We start from the raw sequence: 25,204 nt of genomic DNA, 5'->3' as shown, positions 1-25,204 counted from the left end.
AGTGTAATTATCCCTTTTAAATAAGTTGGAAAGGGGATGAGGGTGGTGAATTCGGGTTCGGAAACAAAATATTTTATGATTGTGTTCTTATTTTGAGTTCCTAGCCATTGTTATGTGCATATAATAAATAATCTTTTTATATTTTAAAATCTACTATATGATGCATTCAAAAAACGCACGGGTCCAATGGATATGGACAATCGTTCGAGGCTTGGACCAAAGCGAATGAAAATTTTGAAGAGGGGACCTGCAAAAAAGGAGTTGGCACTCTGATGCCCAAGTTAGTATTGGATTTGAGATGAAATAAAGTCAAAAAAATAAATAAATATAATTAAAATCGAGATATGGTGAATAAAGTTAGTGAAAAGTGTGAGAACACTTGATAATGTGCTTATAGAGTGCTTAGAGAATGTTTAGAGAGATTATTTAGAGAGTAAGAGAAGTGTGAGGGACGTGAGAGGAACATCCAGAAAGTCAGAAAGATGTCAGGAAGGTTTCAGAAAGTGCCCTCAGTATAGAACAGTAAATTTGTATTTATAAGGGGGGTGCCCTCTTTCGATAAGACTATGCACGTTTTCTCCCTTTGCAAAAAAAGCTGATAAAAGCCGTTTGGATAAGCTATAATTTGTTCTTATCTTCTGTTAGGCATGCTTTTAAATCCTTATCTCCGAATTTAGAGGACCATTCATAAGCGAGGACTCATAATCGCTAGGGAGTCCAGGGCGTTAGGGGACCTCCCTCATCTGCAAGGAGTCCCAACCGTCAGGGAATCCTTTTTTACTTTGTCTTGGGAGACTCCTCACCTATGAGGAGTCTCAGTCTAAGGCTGATGTGGTCTGAGGTGGTTGCTAATACATGGGTTGATCAGATGCCACGTGGGAGAGTGGTTGCCATGTGTGTGGGCCCTTTGGGGCGACATTTTATTGGGTTTTGATCATGGTCTGAGTAGGGGGATGAAAGCACCGCAAAATGCGAGTGGATCAGTGCGGAAACTAGCAAGCGAAAGCAGAAATATAAAAATTCATAAATTAAAAACGAAACATAATAAAATCATGATTCCAAGGGGTGTACCTTTGGAGTTTCTGGTCGTTCAATGTAGTTAATCATAACAATAAAATAAACGGGGCTAACGGTTGAATTAAAAAGATACATAAATTGTAAATCAAGAATTACCTCTTTCTTAGATTTATTTCGAACCTCCCTTCTTTATTCCGTTCACGCAAGATTTCAACGTAAAAGCCCTTTAAAGTTGCATCCACACCACAACAGAATTTTGTGACCCCTCAACTCAATTTTCTAAAAAAGAAGTGAGGAGAAAAAATACACTAAGTGTGTATTGGAGAGGGGGCGGTCGAATGGATGCTAGCGAGAGGACATCATTTTGTGTTGTCTGTTATGTACTCATTAGTCATTCCAAGTAACTAATATACATATATATACCTTGTATAGATTTATTAGAATGTGTCTAGGTTCATTCTATTATCCATAAGGTAATAATTTTCTTTATTAGAATTTTCCAACAACTCAAGGGGTGTTTGGGCCGATTTTAATAAATATATTACAAGATCCAATAATTTTAATTAAAATTAATTTAATTAAAGTCCACTTAATTAAGCCCATCATATATTTAATCTAATTAAATATATGAGCCTAATAAACCTTTATTAATTAATAAATCCAACTTATTAAATAATAAGGCAAGTCCAAGAATAAATTAATAGGATTAATTTAGTCTTGGGCTCATCCAACCAATGGATCCCTCTTATTTATAAGTAATCCAATTACTTATGGAATTAATTCTCAATTAATTCCTCGTCCCTTTTTGGTGATTTGTGCGTGACTATTTAAGTTCACATTTAAGCTAGAATTGAGCTAGTGTTAAACACTATTATTAATTAAATCTAATTTAATTAATAATTCTTGATCAACCCTTTGATCAAAAAAGCCCGTTACCATAGGTGGCCGTCTAGCAACTATCTACGGCACTAGAGACTAGGCGAATATTCATGTGAACTTTTAGGCTCTCGAGTCCATACGGGTATGGTCCTTTCATCTACTGTCTTCCAACCTTACTCTAGGGCATGGAGTTGGGTTTCGGCTCCCATCCTGGACTAGCGTCTATGCTTAATACTTGAGATCACGTATCACCAAATTGCTGAACCTCATTTTTCTATTCGACCAATGACTGTGACCATAGGTTTATAGAGCACAAGCGCATCACCAAATGCATAAGAGATACCTCTGTACGTTTTGACAGGGGAAGGATCCTCTTCTTAGAACTCACCGTCCTTGCGGCATGCTTTGACTACACTGGACAAGACTTATGATCATCATGTCTGGAACACGATCACCTCTCATACAAATTCAAGATACAGTCATCGCATGCACGTGGCTGCCATGATTTCTCAATTCTGAGGATTATTCCCCGTACTATCGGAGTCAAGGATTCGAGTCATATCAACCAAGCCTTCAAGGCTTTCATATGACAATCCCCGCGAGTCAGTTCAGTCGGTTCGACATCTAGCCAATTGACCCACTAAGATCGCATAGACGTCTCACGTCTGTCACTGATGAAACACGACACTTATCAAATAAATGCGACTCTCAATGCAAGTCTCTATAGGACACTCGATGCTCATTTTCGAGGTCCTTGACTTGGAATATTTCAAACTAATCCTCAGAAGTTGGTTTCGCAGCCGCCATCCAATGCTAAGACCAACTACATGGGTTATAAAGTGGTCTATGAGCATCTGTTGTGACGTCAAAACAGTGCTTGACGTAATTTGATAAGCACAACAGATACGTATGCCAAAGACAAATACTTACCATATTCGTCAGAACAATATTGCTTAAATAAAGATTGTTTGAATGGTTCTCAAAACTGCCAATCTAATTGGCTTTTGGTCACCTATTCCAGCAGGGGATGCCTTCAGCCTCTTCTCTTTACCAATCTGTTTTCTGTGGGGCACTCGCTAAGACCGCCTGCCAGATCCTTTTGGGACCTCCTAGGATGTTATGGGCTTCCCATTTTTTTCTTCTTTTAGGATCACTCGAGCCTCTTTAGGCCAGCCTATTTTTATGCACATAATAGCCCCCCTATTCTAATAAGTGAAAATTTCTGCACTTATTTAGAGTAGACGTCTTTAGAAGTTAGTCCAAGAAGGAAGCTTTTTTTTTCGACTTTCTGCAAAGAATTTTAGTAGCATAAGCATTCATAGAAAAGAAAAGCTTACTTTGTGCCTGTACGGAGCAGGACTTTTTATGAAGGTGCCTCCACGGAAGAGGGCTTAACGGGTTCTTTTTATACCTACGCCAATGTAGGGCTTTATTTTTCTGCAAGAGAATATTAAATAACAAAGACACATACATATATATATATATATATATATAGTACAAATAAGTCTTGCACAAAGAAAAATTATTATGCCTCCTCAGAGGAGGGCTTATTTGAGGGGGGACTCCTGGAGCAAGACTTAGGAGCATTGTTGGAGGAAAAATAAGGTGCCCACCGGAAGCAGGGCTTAGATGCCACCACGAAACAGCGACTCTGTGCCTATGTGGAAGAAAGGGCTTTTTATAAGAGGGTGTCTGCCATGGGGCAAGGCTTTAATTTGAGAAGGATGTGTCCCTCGTGAAATTCCTACAAGAAGGCACATGTTAACACATCAAAGGTGGTAAAATAAACCTCGAAGATTATTAAGTTAAAATATTAAAGATATTCCATGAGGGAAGTTTGTATGTAAAGATTTATTCACTTAATGGGATGCCTGCTTAGGGGCATGGCTTATTCCGTGAAAGATGCCTGCCTAAGGGCAGGGTTTTAACCTGAGAAGGATGCCTGCCTGGGGTCAGGGCTTACTCGTTGAGGAGGATGCATTCCTGCTCTTCCAGGGGACGTCCTGCACATTAAAATTAAATTGGTAGGAATATTAGCATTAAGTAATGATAATGATGGGATTGCTGAAGTTGGGCCTTGAATAGAGCTGGTAATCATGCGTGGGAGGTCCTCCAGCATGAGAGGGATCATCATTTCGGGTTAGTCCTTCGAGGAGGTGTGGACTCCTTCCATTATTTTCACATTTTATATATGTGTTCCCACAGATGATGCCAATGATGCGTTTAGAAAACGCACGGGTTCAATGGATATGAACAATGGATCAGGGCTTGAGTGGAAGCGAATGCAAATCCTGAAGAGGGGACTGCAAAATGGCATTAGCACTCAGACGCCTAAGTTAGTATTGAAGTTGAGATAAAATAAAGTCATAAAGTAAATAAATATAATTGAAATCAAGATATGATGAATAAAGTCGGTGAAAAGTTTAAGAACACTTGATAATGTGCTTGTGGAGTGCTCAGAGAATGTTTAGAAAGTGTTTAAAAAGTGTTTAGAGAGTGAGAGAGATGATTTAGAGAGTAAGAGAAGTGTGAGGGACGTGAGGGGGACGTCCAACGAGGGAGAAATGTGTCAGGAAGGTCTCAAAAAGTTCCCTAAGTATGGAAGAGTAAATCTGTATTTATAGGGGTGCCTCTTCTGATAATGCTATGCTCGTTTCCTCCATTTGCAAGGAGTCCTTCCTTACTTACTTTGTCTTGGGAGACTCCTCATCTATGAAGAGTCTCTGCCACTAGGGGGGTCTTCCTAGGGCTAATGTGGTCAAAGGTGGTTGCTAACACATGGGACGATGAGATGCCACGTGGGAGAGTATCTGCCATATGCGTGGCCCTTTTGGTCCTTCAGCCACCTCCCTTTACCAATCTATTTTCTAGGGAGCACCCGCTAGGATCGCCTGTCAGGTCCTTTTGGGCCTCCTAGGATGTTAGGGACCTCTCATTTTTTTCTTCTTTTTGGATCGCTTGGGCCTCTTTAGGCCAGTCTCCTTTCTTGCACATAACTTTATATAAGAATAAAATATATAAATTGATATATCATATTTAAAAAAATAAATAAATAAAATTAACTTAGATATATTATCTGCACAAAAAATTTGGTGTTGGAGTATCACATACCGTTGTTTGTAAGTGAAAAAGACATATATATATATATATATATTAGTATAGATAGATAGTGATGCGTTCAAAAAACGTATGGGTCCAATGGATATGGGCAACCGTTCAAGGCTTAGACCGAAGTGAATATAAATCTTGAAGGGGGGACTTGCAAAAATGGCGTTAGCACTTCGACGCTCAAGTTAGTATTGGATTTGAGATGAAACAAAGTCAAAAAGTAAATAAATATAATTGAAATCGAGATATGGTGAATAAAGTCGGTGAAAAGTATAAAAACACTTGATGATGTTCTTGTGGAGTACTTAGAGAATGTTTAGAAAATATTTATAGAGTTAGAGAGATGATTTAGAGAATAAGAGAAGTGTGAGGGACGTGAGGGGGACGTCCAGAGAGTGAGAAATGTGTCGGGAAGGTCTCAGGAAGTGCCTTCAGTATGAAAGAGTAAACCTGTAATTATAAAGGGGTATCTTCTTCCGATAGGACTATGCACGTTTCTTCCATTTGCGAGAAAAAGTGGATGAAGGTCATTTGCACAAGCCATCATTTGTTCTTATGTTCTGTTAGGCGTGCTTTTGAATCCTTATCATTGAGTTGGGGTGGCCCTTTATCCACGAGGACTCCTAGCCGCCCAGGAGTCTAGGGCTTTGGGGGGTCCTCCCTCGTCTGCAAGGAATCCCAACTGTCAGACTATTCTTCCTTACTAGCTTGATGTGGTTCTAAGGTGGTTGCTGACACCTAAGCCAACTGGATGCCACAGTGGAGTGTGCACTGCCACGCGGGCCTTTTGGGTTGAATGTTTTGTTGGGCTTTGATCATAGTCCAAGTAGAAGGATATTTTGGGCCTCCTCATTTTGCCAATCTATTCTAGGGAACACCCGCCAGGGCGGCCTGATAGGTCCCCTTGGGTCTCCTAAAACTCTACGAGTTTCTTGTTTTTTTCTTTATTTTGGATCGTTTGGACCTTTTTAGAACAACTTATTTTTATGTAAATCAGATAGTAAACATATATAGGGGAGAATAAAAATTTGAGTTGGGTTGATTGAAAAATACATAAGGGTTCTTTTCGGTAATTCGAAAAATTAGTGCGTGATGTAAGTAACCATTGTTTATAAATAAAAATAAGGTTTTGTTCTTATTAATATAAATTAGTTAGTGTGATACACGTTTCTTGTGTGCATAATATTATTAGAATATATTAAATCATATAATTTATTTTGATATAAGAAATTCTGATTGCTTGATAACTTAACATGTAAAGATGCCCTTACAAAATTTATGTGTATAAGAAGTGAAAAGTAAGAAAAAAACTCATTTTTTAATAAAAGACGATTTAAGACAAGAATATTTTGTGGTAATATTAATGAAGAAATCGACAAGTCGTTGTAGTATAGTGGTGAGTATTCCCGCCTGTCACGCGGGTGACCCGGGTTCGATCCCCGGCAACGGCGTCTTCCTTTTTCAAATTATTTTCCCCATTCCAAGAGAGACTGTTCCACTTCCACTGGTTCTCAAGTTGTCGCACTTGGGTCCGAGGCCTGAATGGCACCGGGCCGGGCCAGCTTGTGTCTTTCTTTTCTTATTAATCTAATAAGTTTTATTAACATATGCAGAATGTCATCTAATTTAATTATACAAGTAGAATTTTTAAATACTTTTACTTTTGAAACTCTAATTTTTATTTTTATTTTTTTTGTTCTTCTACTTCTAAACTTGTCCCACATTGATTCATTAATTTGTAAATTATTGCATCGATAAATGTTTTATTAGTTTATTAGTCAAACTTTTATATAAGTCCATTAGTAGTTCTACCTTGTTTGTTTTTAAATTATAAATTTATTATCTATGTATTTTATAAGACAATCATAAATTGAAGTAATTTAAAGTTAAAAAAATAACTCGATTTTATTAATTGAATATAATAATACACATGTGGAACGAATAATAAGATAAATAAAAAAAATTAACAAAGCGTCTTAAAGAACATTACATTGCCAAAAATTATTTGAGAATTATTTGATGAACCTTCTCATCAATACTCTAAACGAACAATAGGCATTCGAAATCAATGTTTGACTTTGTAGTAGATATAATAGGAGGTTAGGGGAAGGCCTTAGGAGAAGAAGGGAATGAGGATAAGCAACGTTCACCCGGAGAATTACAACATTTAACAATGATTTATTGTCATGATTAATAATAAATAATTATAACAAGTAATTATTAATCACAGTCACACAATAGTTGTTGGCAATAATTTTTGCAATGATGACTAAAATATTTGTCATGGCTAAAGTCGTGTTGAATGTCTTGATCATGGCTAAGTTATTTTTTCATGATGAAAAAACTAGATTTTTATATCGATTTTATTTATCCATAGTTAATAGTAATAATTTACCATGATTTTTAGCCATAATCATTAATATTGTAACTAATAATTATTTTTTTTTTTTGTAGTGGTTAGAGAAAAAAGATTTTTTTCTTCCCTAAGAATTCCTTTGTGTCTGGGACTAGGTGTCCAGACTAGCCAATCCAATTTTCTTTCTTCTTTTTGTTTCATTAAATGGTTTGGGTTGAGCCCAAACCAACTCAACTCAAACAATTTTTTAAAAAAATAAATAAGCATATATAGATTGAGTTTGGTCTAGTCTATACTGACTTCGAGTCTAAACTAGACTGATTCTGGGTTCAAAGAAGAACCTAATAAGGGCTCACTTTAAGACCTTGAATCAACCCAAGATTAATGATAAATAGTATTGAACGATCCTAAAATAAGATTTTTTTAGGATTGATTCCTATCGAGTCTAGGTTACCCCAAAGAAGGACCTAAGTGCCTGTTTGAAGGAAGGCTGGGGTACCTCCACGGAGAAAGGCCTCTGTGCCTGTGTGGAAGAAAGGATTTTCTATGAGAGGGTCCCTGCCTGGGGGCAGAGCTTTAATCTTAAAAGTTGGAGAAGGATGCTTCCCTCATGAAATCCCTACAAGAAGGCACATGTTAACCCATTCAAGGTGGTATAATAAACCTCCAAGATTATTAAGTTAAAATATTAAAGATACTCCCTGAGGAAAGTCTGTATGTGAAGATTCATTCATTGAGGGAGATGTTTGCCTAGGGGCATTTGATGCCTGCTATTAGAATCAAAAGTATTAGTACCTTTAATTTCAGTTAAAATATTTTCTATTGAAATTAGGGGTACTTCATTACTAATTAGTTTTTTGCTGATACTTGTTGTCCTATCTGAGCTTCTCTGTGCTGTTTTTGTGATTGTTCTTATATGGGTTCCTTGGAGGTTACTCATCCATATGGTTGATGTTCGGACCAATATTTCTCTGGTTACCTTTTGGTTTTATCACTTCTGCTGATCTCCTTTATTTAGTTGTTTGTTGTTATATCTTTTGCAGGTCTTATGAACCACTTTCACAAGTTCAAAGGCTGCCAGCCATACATACATGACCTTAATACTTATGTTCATCATTTATCATTTTGGAACATTACACACACTCTGGCTTGGCCTTTTTGTACAGATTTATTTCCAGGTGCTGTGCGATCCACGACGTGGTGGGATTACAAAAACCTTTTTGACTCGCTATAATTTTTCTACTACACATGTTCGGATTTTTTGTTGTAAGGGAGTAGTACTCTTTGTATATTGTTGCTCTATTTGTAAGAGAGTAGTACTCCTTGTTTATGGCTTTACTAAAAATTCTAGGGAGGTAGCTCTTCCTGCTGTAATTATTTTGTGTGTTTAATATAGAAACATTGGGCGCTCCGAAAAGCTCCGCCCACCTCTAGGTGGTTTTAAAAAAAAAAAAATGTTTGCCTAGGGGCAAAGCTTATTCCATGAAGGATACCTGCCTGGGGGTAGGTCTTTATTTTGAGAAGGATGCATGTTTGGGAGGCAGGACTCACTATCGCCCCACTGGCGGTGGCCAGGGGTGTCCTTGGTACGACCTCTAAAGCTTGGGTGCTACCAGCTATCTCCACAACCTTCTCCTTGTTGAATGCGTTGCTAGGTGTATCCATTGTTACTCATGTCTTTAACTCTGTGTTCCCATAGATAGCGCCAATTGAAGCGCTAAAAAAATACACGGGTCCAATGGATATGGACTATTATTTGAAACTTGGGCCGAAGCGTATGCGGATCTTGAAGAAGGGATTGCAAAAAAGGCATTAGCACTCCGACACCCAAGTTAGTATTGAATTTGAGATAAAACAAAGTCAAAAAGTAAGTGAATTTAATTAAAAGTCGAGATATTGTGAATAAAATTGATGAAAAGTGTAAGAACAAGTAATAATATACTTAGAGAGAGCTTAAAAGATAATGTAGAAAGTGAGAGAGGAGTTTAAAGAGTAAGAGTGGCGTGAGAAAGGTATCCCCTGCCTAGAGAGACCAAGGCTACATTTATAAGGGAGTGCTCCCATCTGTTGGGGTTTATCCTCCTTCCGAGATTCTTGTGGAAGTTGGTTAGGATGGTTAGGGTAAGAGGTAGGTCGTATTTATCCGTAGTTAGGAGTGCATTAGTAGTAGTTCTCTTTGTCTAAGGAGACCTCTTGTCTGCAAGAAGTCCTAGTCGCTAAGGAGTTCCTCTTTGATGTGGTCCAAGGTGGCTCCTGACACCTAGGTTGATGAGATACCACGTGGAAGAGTAGGTTGCCGTGTGTGTGGGCCTTTTGGACCGAATATTTTATCGGGCTTTAATCATGGTTTGAATCGGGGGATGTCCCTGATCTCGAGTTAGGGGATGTCTGCGGTCTCCTCCCTTCTTCCTGGGTTTCTTGTGCTGTTTAGGCTGTTTGGGCTGTTTGGGCCTACCTAATTAAATTGTGGGTTGGGCATCCTTGGCATCTTGGGGATGTTATGGGCGTGGGATGCTGGGCCTCCTGGAGGGTGTTGTGGACTTTCTATTTTTTTCTTCTTTTATGGGCCACTCGGGCCTCTTTGGGTCAGCCTATTTTTATGCACATCAATAATAATAATAATAATAAAAATAACAACAACAATAATGATGATGATAAACAAATAATAATAACAACAACAACAACAACAATGATGATGATAAATAAATAATAATAATATAATAGTAATAAAAATAATATTGTATTATATGTTACATTTTATAAACAAGGATTCAAGGATAATTTTCCTACAAAAAATATGTCGATACATCAAAGTAAACACTTGATAAAGTTTATCCTGTTTCGATAATACATATAATTGGTAAACACCTAACTAATTATACAAAGTTTTTTTTTATCATTCATTTAGTAAAGGACAATCCTATCATTTATTTAATACGATCGTCGAAGTAAACGAGGCCTAAAAGTATGATTGATATGTAGGAATGGAATGGAAGTGGAATGGGCATTTTAAAGTCCACTCTTACATCTATGATTGGTATGCTCTAAGTTTGAAAATTCTTATTTTCTTAGATAAAGGATTAGTCATTCTCTCCCCCGACATGGTCATGTTCGGAATGAAAGTTTTCTTTTTCTTTTGTTGTATTAGTTTGATATTTAGCTTTAGTTGTTGTTAAATTTAAGTACTTCTTGTATCCAATATTGTTATTAATTCAAAATACTTATTTCACTGAGTAGTGAAGAAATAATGGTAGATGCATCATGGTTAAATAGATTAGTCTATTTGGTTGTTCGAATCATTTTATTTTTCTATTGGCAGAAAAATATTATAATATATATACATACATATATTTATTGAGTCAACAAATTATCTCTTATGCAAATAACTATTTTTTTCATATAGAGTAAAATTCACTTGGATACGAAGTTTTGTCATTACTGTCATTTTCGTACGTGAGTAATTATATAATATATTAATTGATAATTATGTCATTTTTCTTATGTGATGCATGCGATTTTAGCATAGATGCAACAAGCTTGACCTTGACGATGGATTTGGGCTGATCGAACAAAAGAACTTAAAAAATGAGACCTACAAAGCAACACGTTAGCATTCCGATGCTCAAGTTATTATTGAATTTAGGAATAAATAATCGTAATAAGAAATCAAGATATAATGATTCGTAGAAAAAATTGGGATCAGGGTGCAATTCGAATGCTAAAGCAAAATTAGAGAGTGAATTTTCAAATTCTAGCAGGTGTCCCAGTTGAGGGACTGAACCTGTATATATAGAGGGAGCGTCCCCCTCTGCTGGGCCAAGCCTTTTTGGGCCGTACACGTCGTACAGTCCCCCCCCCCCCAGTCTAAGGAGGAAGGGTACCCCTTTACTTCTTAGAGTAGAAGCCCTTGTTACACTAGAAAGGAGGATACCCCTTCAAATTTTTTGCTGCCTGTTCGCCTCTGCTATTCCCTGCAACTTAGGGAAGTGGATCTTCACTTTTTGTCAGTTGATATGATGGGCATAATTATCTGTTGCATAGCCCTTCGACAAATCCCTTTTTTTAAAGAACGTGGGTTTTCCATTTCTCAGTAAGTATTTTCTACTTTTCTTCATAATCTTCCAAACTTTTCTTTTCTATGTCTTCTTCTAACGAATCCATCCGTTTCATCAAGAAAACCTTTTTAAGTGATGATCCGTCTGAAGCCACTTCAAGAAAGGTTAGCCTCGTTTTGCCTCGATTTACTAGTGGACAGAGGAGGAGCTTGCAGCAGGCTACGACTGCTGCCCAGAGGTTGATAGATGAGGAGTCCAAGGAGGATGAGGAAGGGGGAAAAGAGGGAGAGTGTTTTCTCCTAAGGAAGAAAAGGGCCCTAGGTCTTCTCTTGGGGAAGACAGGATATCTGGGTCTTCCCCCGAGGAAGAAAGAGCATTTGGATCTTCTCCTAGGGAGGAGGAGGAGGAGGAGAAGTCGGTGCCTGAGTCACCGATAAACTGGGGGTCCTCTACTTTGAAAGTTTCCTCTATAGATCAGTTGCTTCAAGAGTTTCACATTCCGTCTTCTTTTATTGTTTATACCCCTTTTCCCACGAGTCGCCCGTATCATCCTCCCCTAACTTGCTTGTGTTTTCTCTCTGCCCAACTGCGTTCAGGTTTGTGTTTCCCATTCCTCTTTTCTATTTCGAGATGGCTCGTCCTTTTTAGGTTTCTTAGGTCCAGTTAGTCCCAATTCTTTTAGAGTCTTGGTCGATTGTTTTAAGATTTTCCAATTTCATGGATCCCCTATAACGGTGCATGTCTTTGCTAAGTGCTACTGCCTCAAGCGAGCTGGGATGGGTTCTTCTATTTTGTACTTCGCAAGGGGGTATCCTTCTTGCAAAATTCAAATCCCCCAAAGCATTGAAAAAATAGCTGTTTTTATGTCCTCCCCCCATACCTAGTTCTTCCCTGATCAATGGCTTCAAGAGACCCCGCCTTTTGTGCATGTGCAGGCGAGAAAAATTGTTTTATCTTCTCTGTTGGCTACGTTGAGTAACCACCACTTATGACTGCGGTTCTCTTATTGATGAAAGACTGTTAGGGCATTTTAGCCTGGCCCCTTGAATAGAGCCCTTGGGAGATTTCTTAGGTATCTCTTTGTTTTTTTTTTTTTTTGCTATTATGTGTTTTTCTCGTATATCCTTAGACAATAAATTTTTTCTTTGGATTGACAAAAAAACATCATGTTTAATAAGTTTATGAGTAATCACGTCTTGGGGGTCGTGTTGGGGGGACCCCCATCCCAATATCTTCAAAAATGGGGCCCCTGCTTCTACTGAGTCAAAGGGCGAGCGACCTACTTCCTCATTCTCTCCAGGACTAGTTGCTGGTTGCTCCTCAAAGTAGCCTTGAACTGGTTCTATAGGGGCTTCTTCTCTTCGTCCGTTGCCTATGCCCCCTCCTCCCCTTCCTTCAAAGATGATAAGGATACCCCACTCAAGTCCTCGTGCACGTCTTCAGACTATCTTCACAGTCACCAATCTCTAGATCAAGAGAGGGGAAATAATTCTCTAGTGGCTAATCTTAGGGGGGGGGTCTTATCCTCCGAGGATAAGCATCTTCTAGCCCCCTTCCCTCGGGAAGAACTTTAGGGGATAATGGCTTCATATTTGTTCAAGGTATTGCCTCCTTGGTGCATTTCTCCTTCCTTAGGATGTTATTATGATGTTTTGCATTTTGTCTGTAGGCGGTCTCCATATGCGAGGAACTTTCTTCCAAGTTCCAGGGGCTTCCCCCATCCCTCCAACCGATGCCCAAAGGAGAAAGTTTGAGAATAAGGTGGAGTGCCTAGGGAATGAAAATGCCAAGCTGAGGGAGGTAAGAACGGAAGCTACAAGCCGTTGTCAGCAGTTAGAGAGGGACCTAAAAAAGTTGCAAATGGAGGTTGCTGGTCATGAGGGGCCATCAAGAAAGCGACGGAAAAAGTAGTTCTGGATTTTTCTAATTTAGAAGGGGGCCGGAATTACTTAGAAGCCTATTGGGAAAGCGGTCTCAAGGAATTCAAAAATTTCGAAGGTAATAGGAGGTAGCCAAAATAGCTGGACCTTATTTTGAACGCGGCTTCCTGGCTTGCAAGGAGCAATTCTAGGCTCAAGGGTATCCCCCTTCAGGTGAAGAGCCCACTTGCCTCAACCTTGCAACTGCCTTATATAATGTGCCAGATCCTTTTTGTTGAGCCTTCAATTCCCAGAAATGGAAGAATCCCCTTGATTCAGTTTGTTTCTTCCTTCATCCTGTAACTATACTTCATTCCTATTTTATGCTGATTTTGCAAAATTTTGATTTTGTAGAAGGAAACTTAGATCATATGATGGTGGAGGTTGAAGCAAAGGTAAGGATTCCCCCCATTGAAGCAGCAATTGACTCTATAGCGGAGAACATCCTTAGTGAAAGTGCCCCTGAATTAAAGGAAAAGATGCCCCCTTGGATGTTGATGCAAAACCCCCCCACCACTTCTGTGAATGCTCCTTGTGACCAGCCTGAGAAAGAAAAGGAAGACCCCACTTGTGGGGAGAAAAATGATAATGTAGCTTGATCACTCCCCCCCCTCCCTTGTTGGCTTAACACAATTTTACATTTTCTGCTCTGTTCTTTTCCCCCATTTGAAATGGGGATGAAACAATTTAAGCTTTTTTTTCTTCCTGCGGGATGCTAAATAGTTCTGCCCCCCCGATCATGTTTTAGGCCGGGGGCCGTAATACGGTGCCCTTCATTTTCTGGTATACTTCGTGCTTGATGTTTATCATGGAGCTTGCGTTGCCTTCTTGACTAATGAAGTACTTATACATTACTTGGAGTGGCATAATATGAGGGATACATTTAAGGGGGATGCCCTTTTGAATTTCCTGCATCTTGTGTCTTTATGGGGGGATACCCCCAACAAGGTTACTCTTCACATTCTATTGTGAAATGTATCTGATGTAAAGAAAAGTGAATGATAGACGTATAAGGGCTTAGAGTGGGGAACCTAGAGGCTCCCTTGATGATGGATGCCTGTATGATTTTTAGCAAGTTTTATTCCTATCTTGTTATGTGCCTCGCCTCAATATGTAAACATAAAAGAAGTGATACCTTTATCGGGGGATGCCCCTAATGGGGGTGGGGTGGGGGGAATCCTCATGAAGCATCTGTTTACCGACAACGATTTGGCCTCTGGAATCTATTGATAAAGACGTCCTTCAGAAAAACTCTTCCTTCTTCAAGAAAACTGATTGGGGGATGTCCTTCAGGAGGACTTATCCGAACGACGACCTTCAGGAGAACTTATTGAGGGGGAGTCTTTCAGGAGGACTTATTGGAAAATATCCTTCAGGAGGACTTATTTAGGGGTAGTCCTTTAGGAGGACTTATTGGAGGATATCCTCCTTCAGTTCTTTACTCTTATGTCCAATTTTTCTTCATTATTTTGTACAATTATGTGATACATGTCCCTTTCTCTTGCTTCACCCTGAGATATGTATGTTAGTAGTATAGACGAGTTTATTTTATAAATTATAATATCAAATTTTTGAGATAAAGAAACATAAATGCCTGTAATAGCAAAAATGCACGTGATTGCACACTAATATCTAATTTTATTTCTTTTTAGTGCATGAGGGCTATAGATAATTAAAATAGTTAAATAAGTTTCTTCAAACAAAGTATTGTATGAAGATTAAAAAACAAACAAAAAATTATCAATAAAATAATAAAATAGATTTGTGCAGGCCTAAACGAATTTGTCATTAGGCAACTATATCAAACAATTCTGAAAAGAAAAAAGATGTTCGAATTCAAAATTTGCTCTTTTATGGTAAATATTTACAAAATAGTTGAAAAAGAATGAAGAGAGATTCGATTGGCTACAAATTAATTATTGGGTTGTTTAAAGCACATGTAAAGATCTCCAACTCTTCATCATCCATTTGATTTTGTTTACCATTGCCCGACTCTGATGGAATGCAGCCTATTAAAATAAGAGTATATAACAAAGATAAGAGTTAAAATTCAATCAAACTAAAACTAATTATTTTTGTAAGAAATTATATGCTACATACCTTCTATTTTCTTTTCGATCTCGCTGATGACATGGACATTTCTTATATTACTTTAGTTCCATCCCCAATCTGAATGTTGTGGAAGTTTCAATATGGGTCAACAACACATTAATTTTTTATAATCTTCTACGATTGAAAAGTAAGAAAACAAAACATATCCACATAAATTTTGTACATAAACAAAATCGAATTATGGAATTTGAATTTACCTGTGCAAGAACTAGATCATTCCTCTGACAACTAAATAGTGTAAGCGTTGCAACCTCCTTTAAAGAGCGAAAGTTTTGAGTGAATTTGTCATGAATATGGTACTATTGTATGAAAATTTTTGAATAAAAATGTTAGTTATATTAACATTAGTTTTGCATAACTGAAACATTACAAGTTATTTTTGTAAAATATAAAACAATTATTACCTTATCACTTGTAATTGAGGCATTTAGCTTTCTTTTTTGTAATATCCAACCCTCTAGTCGTTCTTGTAGGGATAACTTGTATAATGGTTGGATTTTTATGGATTCAATAATTTTCGTTAGAGGGACCACGTCTTGGTGGAGAGGGAGTTTCTTTACTCTTATGTCCAATTTTTCTTCATTATTTTGTACAATAATGTGATACATGTCCCTTTCCCCTGCTTCAACTTGAGATATGTATGTAAGTAGAATAGACAGGTTTATTTTATAAATTATAATATCGAGATTTGAGATAAAGTAACATAAATGTGTGTAATAGCAAAAATGCACGTGATTGCACAATAGCATTTAATTTTGTTTTTTGTTAGTGAATGAGGATTAGAGATAATTTAAATAATTGAATAAGTTTTCCACAAAAAAGTGTTATATAAAGATTAAAAAACAAATACAAAATTATCAATAAAATAATAATATTGATTTGTACAAGCCTAATCGAATTTGTCATTGGGCAACTATATCAAACGATGCTGAAAAGAAACAAGATGTTCGAATTCCAATTTTCTTGAATAAGAATAATGAGAGATTCGACTGGCTACGAATCAATTATTGGGTTGTTTAAAGCACATGCAAAGATCTCAAACTCTTCATTGTCCATTTGATTTTGTTTACCATTGCCCAACTTTGATGGAATGCCTATTAAAATAAGAGCATATTACAAAGACCAGAGTTAAAATTCAACCAAACTAAAATCAATTATTTTTTGTAAGAATTATATACTACATACCATCTATTTTCTTTTCGATCTCACTGAGAACATGGACATTTGTTATATTACTGCTAGTTCCATCCGCAATCCGAATTTTATGGAAGTTCTCAATATGGGTCATGAAGAAATGTCATACAAGTGCATTAATTTTTAATAATCTTCTACAATTGGAAAGTCTGAAAAGAAAACATATCCACATAAATTTTGGTCATGAATAAAATTGAATTATGAATTTTGAATTTACCTATGCAAGAACGAGATCATTACTCCGACAGCTAAATAGTATAAACGTTGCAACCTCCTTTAAAGAGCGGAAGTTTTGAGTGACTTTGTTATGAATATAGTACTGTTGCATGAATATTTTGATTGAAAAATGTTGGTTATATTAACGTTAGTTTTGCATAACTAAAGAATTACAAGTTGTTTTTGTAAAATATTAAACAATTATTACCTTATCTCTTGTAATTGAGGCATTTCGCTTTCTTTTTTGTAATATCCAACTCTCTAGTCGTTCTTGCAGGGATAACTTGTATCTTGGTTGGAGTTTTATGGATTCAATAATTTCCGTACCACATCTTGTTGGAGAGCGAGTTTCTTCACTTTTATGTCCAACTTTTCTTCATTTTTTTGTACAATTATGTGATACATGTCCCTTTCACCTGCTTCAACCTGAGATATGTATGCTAGTAGGATTGATGAGTTTATTGTATAAATTATAATATCAAGTTTTTGAGATAAAGAAACATAAATGTGTGTAATAGCAAAAATGCACGTGATTGCACACTAATATCTAATTTTGTTTCTTTTTAGTGCATGAGGGCTAGAGATAATTAAAATAATTGAATAAGTTTTCTACAAACAAAGTGTTATATGAAGATTAAAGAATAAATAAAAAATAATCAATAAAATAATAAAATTGATTTGTACAAGCCTAATCGAATTTGTAATTGGGCAACTTTATCAAACGATTCTGAAAAGAAAAAAGATGTTCGAATTCAAAATTTCCTTTTTTTGTGGTCAATATTGATAAAATAGTAGAAAATGAATAAAGAGAGATTTGACTGGCTAAAAATCAATTACTGGTTCGTTTAAAGCGCATGCAAAGACTCCAACTCTTCATCATCCATTTGATTTGGTTTTCCATTGTCTGACTTTGATGGAATGCCTATTAAAATAAGAGCATATAACAAAGATAAGAGGTAAAATTCAACAAAACTAAAATCAATTATTATTATAAGAAATTATATGTTACTTACCTTCTATTTTCTTTTCGATCTCACTGACAACATGTACATTTCTTATATTACTTCTACTTCCATCCTCAATCTGAATGTTGTGGAAGTTTCAAAACGGGTCATGAAGAAATGACATAACAGTGCGTTAATTTTTTATAATCTTCGATAGTTGAAAAGTTAGAAAACAAAACATATCCACATAAATTTTGGTAAAAAATAAAATCGAATTATGGATTTTGAATTAACCTGTGCAAGAACGAGATCATTCCTCCAGCAGCTAAATAGTATAAAAGTTCCATTCTCCTTTAAAGAGCGGAAGTTTTGAGCGACTTTTTCATGAATATAGTATAATTACATGAAAATTTTGATTGAAAAATTTTAGTTATATTATATTAGTTTTGCATAACTAAGGAATTACAAGTTATTTTTTGTTAAATATTAAACAATTATTACTTTGTCACTTGTATTTGAGGCATTTCGCTTTCTTTTTTGTAATATCCAACCCTCCAATCATTCTTGCAGTGATAACTTGTATCTTGGTTGGATTTTTAAGGATTCAATAATTTCCGTTAGAGGAACAACATGTTGTTGGAGAGGGAGTTTCTTCACTCTGATGTCCAATATTTCTTCATTATTTTGTACAATTATGTGATACATGTCCCTTTCCCTGCTTCAACCTGAGAAATGTATGTTTATAGATTGACGAGTTTATTTAATAAATTATATTATCAAGTTTTTGTGATAAAGAAATGTAAATATGTGTAAGAGAAAAAATGCATGTGATTGCACGCTAATATCTAATTTTGTTTCTTTTTAGTGCATGAGGGCTAGAGATAATTAAAATAATTGAATAAGTTTTCTACGAAAAAAGTGTTATATGAAAATTAAAGGACAAATAAAAAATAATCCACAAAATAATAAAATTGATTTGTACAAGTCTAATCGAATTTGTCATTGGGTAATTATATGAAACGATTCTGAAAACAAAAATAATGTTTGAATTCAAAATTTCCTCTTTTATGGTCAATATTGACCAAATAGTAGAAAAAGAATAAAGAGATATTCGACTGGCTACAAATCAATTATTGGGTTGGTTAAAGCACATGCAAAGATCTCCAACTCTTCATCATTAATTTGACTTTGTTTACCATTGCCCGACTCTGATGGAATGCCTCTTAATATAAGAGCATATAAAAAAGATAAGAGTTAAAATTCAACCAAAGTAAAACTAATTATTTTTGTAAGAAATTATATGCTACTTACCTTCTATTTTCTTTTCGATCTCAGTGACAACATGGACATTTCTTATATTACTTCCAGTTTCATCCTCAATCTTAATGTCATGGAAGTTTCAAGATGGGTCATGAAGAAATGACATAACAGTGCGTTAATATTTTATAATATTCTACAATAGAAAAGTCAGAAAAAAACATATCCACACAAATTTTGATCGTAAAAAAAATCGAATTATGGGTTTTGAATTTACCTGTGCAAGAACTAGATCATTCCTTTGGTAGCCAAATAGTATAAACATTACAACCTCCTTTAAAGAGCGGAAGTTTTGAGTGACTTTTTCATGAATATAATACTATTGCATGAAAATTTTGATGGAAAAATGTTAGTTATATTACATTAGTTTTGCATAACTAAAGAATTACAAGTTATTTTTGTAAAATATTAAACAATTATTACCTTGTCACTTGTGCTTGATGCATTTCGCTTTCTTTTTTGTAATCTCCAACCCTCTAGTCGTTCTTGCAAGGATAACTTGTATCTTGGTTTGATTTTTATGGATTCAATAATTTCTGTTAGAGGAACCACGTCTTGTTGGAGAGCGAGTTTCTTCACTTTTATATCGAATTTTACATCATTATTTTGTACAATTATGTGATACATGTCCCTTTCCCCTACTTCAACCTGAGATATGTATGTTAGTAGGATAGACGAGTTTATTTTAAAAATTATAATATCATGTTCTTGAGATAAAAATGTGTGTAATAGCACAAATGCACGTGATTGCACGTTAATATTTAATTTTGTTTCTTTTTAGTGCATGAGGGCTAGAGATCATTAAAATAATTTATTACCTTGTCACTTGTATTTGATGCATTTCACTTTCTATTTTATAATATCCCTCTAGTCGTTCTGCAAGGATAACTTGTATCTTGGTTTGATTTTTATAAATTTAATAATTTCCGTTAGTGGAACCACGTCTTGTTGGAGAGTGAGTTTCTTCACTTTTGTGTCTAATTTTTCATCATTATTTTGTACAATTATGTGATACATGTCCCTTTCCCCTGCTTCAACCTGAGATAAGTATGTAAGTAGGACAGATGAGTTTATTTTAAAAATCATAATATCAAGTTTGAGATAAAGAAACGTAAATGTGTGTAATAGCGAAAATGCACGTGATTGCAAACTAAAATCAATTATCTTTGTAAAAAATTATATGCTACTTAGCTTCTATTTTCTTTTCGATCCCACTGACAACATGGACATTTCCTATTTTACTTCAACTTCCATCCTCAATCTGAATGTTTATGGAGTTTCAATATGGGTCACGAAAAAATGACATAACAGTGCGTTAATTTTTTATAATCTTCTACAACTGAAAAGTAGAAAACAAAACATATCCACATAAATTTTGGTCATAAATAAAATCGAATTATGGATTTTGAATTTACCTGTGCAAGAATTTGATCATTCCTTCGGCAGCTAAATAGGATAAACGTAGCAATCTCCTTTAATAAGCGGAAGTTTTTAGTGACTTTGTCATGAATATAGTGCAATTGTATGAAAATTTTGGCTGAAAAATATTAGTTATATTACATTAGTTTTGCATAACTAAATAATTACAAGTAATTTTTGTAAAATATTAAACAATTATTACCTTGTCACTTGTATTTGATGCATTTCGCTTTTTTTTTTTTATAATATCCAACCCTCTAGTCGTTCTGCAAGGATAACTTGTATCTTGGTTTGATTTTTATGGATTTAATAATTTCCGTTAGAAGAACCACGTATTGTTGGAGAGTGAGTTTCTTCACTTTTATGAGCAATTTTTCATCATTATTTTGTACAATTATGTGATACCTGTCCCTTTTCCCTGCTTAAAATTGGGATATGTATGCTAGTAGGATAGACGAGTTTATTTTAAAAATTATAATGTCAAGTTTTTGAGATAAAGAAACGTAAATGTGTGTATAGAAAAAATGCACGGGATAGCACACTAATACCTAATTTTGTTTCTTTTTAGTGCATAAGGACAAGATATAATTAAAATAATTGAATAAGTTTTCTACAAATAAAGTGTTATATAAAGATTAAAGAACAAATAAAAAATTATCGATAAAATAATAAAATTGATTTGTATAAGCCTAATCGAATTTGTCATTGGGCAACTATATCAAACAATTCTGAAAAAAAAAAAAGATGTTCGAATTCAAAATTTCCTATTTATGGTAAATATCGATAAAATAGTAGAAAAAGAATAAGAGAGATTCGACTGGCTACAAATCAAGTATTGGGTTGTTTAAAGCACATGCGAAGATCTCCAACTCTTCATCATCAATTTGATTTTGTTTACCATTTCCCGACTATAATGGAATGGCTATTAAAATAAGAGCGTATAACAAAGATACGAGTTAAAATTCAACAAAACTAAAATCAATTATTTCTGTAAGAAATTATATGCTACTTACCTTCTATTTTCTTTTCGGCCTCACTGACAACATGGACATTTCTTATATTACTTCCAGTTCCATCCTCAATCTGAATGTTGTGGAAGTTTCAATACGTGTCATGAGGAAATGACATAACAGTGCGTTTATAGTATTCTATATTAGAAAAGTCAGAAAAGAAAACATATCCACATAAATTTTGGTCATAAATAAAATAGAATTATGGATTTTGAATTTACCTGTGCAAGAACTAGATCATTCCTCCGGCAGCTAAATAGTATAAACGTTGCAACCTTCTTTAAAGAGTGGAAGTTTTGAGTGACTTCGTCATGAATATAGTATTATCGTATGAAAATTTTTATTGAAAAATGTTGGTTATATTACATTACTTTTGCATAACTAAAGTATTACAAGTTATTTTTGTAAAATACTAAACTAAGATTACCTTGTCACTTATATTTGAGGTATTTTGCTTTCTTTTTCGTAATCTCCAACCCTCTAGTCGTTCTCTCAGGGATAACTTGTATCTTGGTTGGATTTTTATAGATTCAATAATTTCCGTTAGAGGAACCACGTCTTGTTGGAGAGTGAGTTTCTTCACTTTTATGTCTAATTTTTCATCATTGTTTTGTACAATTATGTGATACATGTCCTATTCCCCTGCTTCAACCTGAGATATGTATGTTAGTGGGATACACGAGTTTATTTTAAAAATTACAAATCAAGTTTTTGAGGATTAAAACGTAAATGTGTGTAATAGAAAAAGTGCACGTGATTGCACACTAATATCTAATTTTGTTTCTTTTTATTGCATGAGAGCTAGAGATAATTAAAATAATTGAATAAGTTTTCTACAAAAAAAGTGGTGTATACAGATTAAAGAACAAATAAAAATTATCAATAAAATTATAAAATTGATTTGTACAAGCCTAATCGAATTTTTCATTGGGCAACTATATCAAACGATTCAAAAAAAAAAAAAAAAAAGATGTTTGAATTGAAATTTCCTCTTTTATGGTAAATATTGACAATATAGTAGAAAAGGAATAAAGAGAGATTCGATTGGTTAATAATTAATTATTGGGTTGTTTAAAGTCAATGCGAAGATTTCCAACTCTTCATCATCCATTTGATTTTGTTTAGCATTGCCCGACTTTGATGGAATGCCAAAATAAGAGCATATAACAAAGATAAGAAATAGAATTCAACCAAACTAAAATCAATTGTTTTTGTAAAAAATTATATGCTACTTACCTTCTGCTTTGTTTTCGATCTGACTGACAACATGGCCATTTCTTATATTACTTCTATTTCCATCTTCAATCTGAATGTTGTGGAAGTTTCAATACGGGTCATGAAGTAATTACATAACAGTGTGTTAATTTTTTATAATTTTCTACAATTGAAAAGTCAGTAAACAAAACATATCCACATAAATTTTGGTCATAAATGAAATCGAATTATGGATTTTGAATTTACCTGTGCAAGAATTAGATCATTCCTAAGGCAGCTAAATAGTATAAACGTTGCAACCTCCTTTAAAGAGCGGAAATTTTGAGTGACTTTTTCATGAATATAATACTATTGCATGAAAATTTTGATAGAAAAATGTTAGTTATATTACATTAGTTTTGCATAACTAAAGAATTACAAGTTATTTTTGTAAAATATTAAACAATTATTACCTTGTCACTTGTGTTTGATGCATTTCGCTTTTCCTTTTTGTAATCTCCAACGCTCTAGTCGTTTTTGCAAGGATAACTTGTATCTTGGTTTGATTTTTATGGATTCAATAATTTCCGTTAGAGGAACCACGTCTTGTTGGAGAGCGAGTTTCTTCACTTTTATATCGAATTTTACATCATTATTTTGTACAATTATGTGATACATGTCCCTTTCCCCTACTTCAACCTGAGATATGTATGTTAGTAAGATAGACGAGTTTATTTTAAAAATTATAATATCAAGTTCTTGAGATAAAAATGTGTGTAATAGCACAAATGCACGTGATTGCACGCTAATATTTAATTTTGTTTCTTTTTAGTGCATGAGGGCTAGAGATCATTAAAATAATTTATTACCTTGTCACTTGTATTTGATGCATTTCGCTTTCTATTTTATAATATCCCTCTAGTCGTTCTGCAAGGATAACTTGTATCTTGGTTTGATTTTTATAAATTTAATAATTTCCATTAGTGGAACCACGTCTTGTTGGAGAGTGAGTTTCTTCACTTTTGTGTCTAATTTTTCATCATTGTTTTGTACAATTATGTGATACATGTCCTATTCCCCTGCTTCAACCTGAGATATGTATGTTAGTGGGATAAACGAGTTTATTTTAAAAATTACAAATCAAGTTTTTGAGGAAAAAACGTAAATGTGTGTAATAGAAAAAGTGCACGTGATTGCACACTAATATCTAATTTTGTTTCTTTTTATTGCATGAGAGCTAGAGATAATTAAAATAATTGAATAAGTTTTCTACAAAAAAAGTGTTGTATACAGATTAAAGAACAAATAAAAATTATCAATAAAATTATAAAATTGATTTGTACAAGCCTAATCGAAATTTTTCATTGGGCAACTATATCAAACGATTCAAAAAAAAAAAAAAAAGATGTTTGAATTGAAATTTCCTCTTTTATGGTAAATATTGACAATATAGTAGAAAAGGAATAAAGAGAGATTCGATTCGATAAAAATTAATTATTGGGTTGTTTAAAGCCAATGCGAAGATTTCCAACTCTTCATCATCCATTTGATTTTGTTTAGCATTGCCCGACTTTGATGGAATGCCAAAATAAGAGCATATAACAAAGATAAGAAATAGAATTCAACCAAACTAAAATCAATTGTTTTTGTAAAAAATTATATGCTACTTACCTTCTGCTTTGTTTTCGATCTGACTGACAACATGGCCATTTCTTATATTACTTCTATTTCCATCTCCAATCTGAATGTTGTGGAAGTTTCAATACGGGTCATGAAGTAATTACATAACAGTGCGTTAATTTTTTATAATTTTCTACAATTGAAAAGTCAGTAAACAAAACATATCCACATAAATTTTGGTCATAAATGAAATCGAATTATGGATTTTGAATTTACCTGTGCAAGAATTAGATTATTCCTAAGGCAGCTAAATAGTATAAACGTTGCAACCTCCTTTAAAGAGTGGAAGTTTTGAGTGACTTTTTCATGAATATAATACTATTGCATGAAAATTTTGATAGAAAAATGTTAGTTATATTACATTAGTTTTGCATAACTAAAGAATTACAAGTTATTTTTGTAAAATATTAAACAATTATTACCTTGTCACTTGTGTTTGATGCATTTCGCTTTTCCTTTTTGTAATCTCCAACGCTCTAGTCATTTTTGCAAGGATAACTTGTATCTTGGTTTGATTTTTATGGATTCAATAATTTTCGTTAGAGGAACAACGTCTTGTTGGAGAGCGAGTTTCTTCACTTTTATATCGAATTTTACATCATTATTTTGTACAATTATGTGATACATGTCCCTTTCTCCTACTTCAACCTGAGATATGTATGTTAGTAGGATAGACGAGTTTATTTGAAAAATTATAATATCAAGTTCTTGAGATAAAAATGTGTGTAATAGCAAAAATGCACGTGATTGCACGCTAATATTTAATTTTGTTTCTTTTTAGTGC

At 34.6% G+C, this 25,204-nt stretch overlaps 1 non-coding gene across 1 annotated transcript; it reads left to right on the top strand.

Annotated features, from left to right (window-relative positions):
- Positions 1 to 6,383: 6,383 nt before the first annotated feature.
- Positions 6,384 to 6,455, top strand: TRNAD-GUC (transfer RNA aspartic acid (anticodon GUC)). Its single transcript has one exon. It is a non-coding gene; the product is annotated as a tRNA-Asp (tRNA).
- The last annotated feature ends 18,749 nt before the right edge of the window (positions 6,456 to 25,204 follow it).

The sequence above is a fragment of the Sesamum indicum genome, linkage group LG2 (assembly GCF_026168435.1).
Source record: "Sesamum indicum cultivar Baizhima isolate 11 linkage group LG2, ASM2616843v1, whole genome shotgun sequence".
Lineage (NCBI taxonomy): Eukaryota > Viridiplantae > Streptophyta > Magnoliopsida > Lamiales > Pedaliaceae > Sesamum > Sesamum indicum.
The sequence above is the reverse complement of the archived record's forward strand: the minus strand, read 5'-3'. Positions and strand labels throughout refer to the sequence as shown.